Genomic DNA, 2,167 nt, shown 5'->3' with positions numbered 1-2,167 from the left:
CTATTTGTTATCTTACTTCTATCATTGACAGTCCCTCTAGGTTGTGGGCTGCTTGCCTGTGTTCCTGAGAAGCATCTACGGTACCAGTCTATAGAGTGTGTTTTCTTTAGTGAATTACTGGTATGTTTACCGGTAATAAACTTGCACTGTTTTATGTATATGTTTGATTACATACAGCCTTGTGACAGTTTTCCTGCATGTCATAAGCATTTGAATATAAATTAAAATGTTAAAATCAAATCTGATATTGTTTTACCTTTTATTTGGTGTGTGGAAGGTGTGCGGAAGAGGGGGTAGTCTTATACGGCGAGTATATAACAAACTCTGTATTTTGAGTGGAAATGTTAGGGGGTCGTCTTATACGCCCAGTCGTTTTATACGCCGGCAAATACGGTAGATTAGTTTTGCTCTTTAAACTTCATATGAATGTATGCTTCCACATCTGGCCTCTCTCCCCTGCACATTAGGTCTATGAGAATAATTCACTCTGTTGTTTGTAGCTGTACCTTGCTATTTTTCATTTTTCATATATTGTATGAATAGATCGCCATTCATTTGTCAATTCTACAGTTGTTGAACATTTGGGTTGTTTCCAGTTTGGGGCTATTATTAATCAATATGCCATGAATGTTTTTGTGGGTGTTTTTTGGTGAACATAAGCTGTGTGGTTGTTTTTGTTGTTGTTGTTGTTGTTTTTGTTTTTTTTAGATATCTACATACAAGTGGAACTGCTTGGTCAAAGGTATATGTGTGACCAGCTTTAGTAGATACTGCAAGTTGGTTTTCCATTATGGCTTTACCAATTCACACCCCAACCTAAGATATCAACATTCCTCTACATCCTCACTAACACTTTAATTTTAGTCATTCTTTAGAGTCACAGCAATCTTTTCAAAATAAAAATCAAGTCACATCTTCTCCTGGTGGAAATTCCAAGTGGCTCCGCATCACACTTAGAGCAGGACTTGTCTGCCCAGGCCTTGCTCTTGCTTCCTCCTCTGCCCTGCCTGCCTGGCTGTTCCACCAACGCATTGTGTCTACTCAGCGTGTTTCTGCCTCTGGGCATTTTCTCTCTGTGCTCTTCCAAGCCTGCTCCTCTCTTTCCCCAGTTATTTCAGTCCCTTGCTCTATCATTTCCTTTTTATTCTCAAATATCACCTCCTTAGATCTTTGTCTCCTTCCACCCTCTCATCACTCTCCATCTCTTTACCGTGTGTTATTTTCCTTCACACTATTTGTTAGTTCCTGATATTCCATCACATACTTATTTATTTGCATATTCTCAGTCTCCCTCACTAGAATGCATAGTCATGAGAGCAGGGACATTCTCTTTCTGGATCATTACTGTATATTCAGTGTTCAGTGCTTAGCAGAGTGGCTAGTATTTAGCAGACACTTAAGTGCAGGATACAAGGGGGTTTTTCAATCTGAACTAATCCTTTCCTCCCAGAAATTTCATCCCATCACTTACACTTATAGTCATACTAGTGGCCTGGTGCATGAAATTTGTGCATATTGAAAGGGAATTAATTAGAGGAAACATTTTAATATTGCTATTTGCCCTTTCTCTATAATAAAAGTGTGAGAGATAAAAGGAAATAAGTACAATGTATATGAAAATAATACATAATTTTATTTATAAATAAACAGTAATAAAATGATATAACAACAAACTCATGATGTAAAAACAAAACTGATGCAAATAATGACTGACAAAGTGATTAAAGTTATTCTAATATCTCCCTGTATACCACATTAAGAGTAAAAACACTTTCAGAGTGCTTGACTAATTTCCCTTGTGATGAAGTATTTACCATTTTAACTTTAACATCATATGCTCTTCAAACTTGAGAGAAAGCAACATATAACTGACCATCTCCGAAAACAGGTTCAAGTAGGAATATTCCTACTCTGTCTAGAGTTTGTCCTTGTGATTTATTAATAGTCATTGCAAATGCTGGCATCATGGGAAACTGTCTTGAAATTAATTTAAATGGGAGGCCAGTGTCAGATGGGGACAAATCAATTCTTGGAATCAGAACAACCTCTCCTTCAGCAGATCCTGTTAATACTCCAGCTTTGATTATGTTAGGTCTCAATCTTGTGATAATAAATCTAGTACCATTACAAAGAGCCCATTTACTATTAAGATGTCTCAGTAGCATGA

Source organism: Myotis davidii, unplaced genomic scaffold (genome assembly GCF_000327345.1).
Source record: "Myotis davidii unplaced genomic scaffold, ASM32734v1 scaffold62, whole genome shotgun sequence".
Lineage (NCBI taxonomy): Eukaryota > Metazoa > Chordata > Mammalia > Chiroptera > Vespertilionidae > Myotis > Myotis davidii.
The sequence above is the reverse complement of the archived record's forward strand: the minus strand, read 5'-3'. Positions refer to the sequence as shown.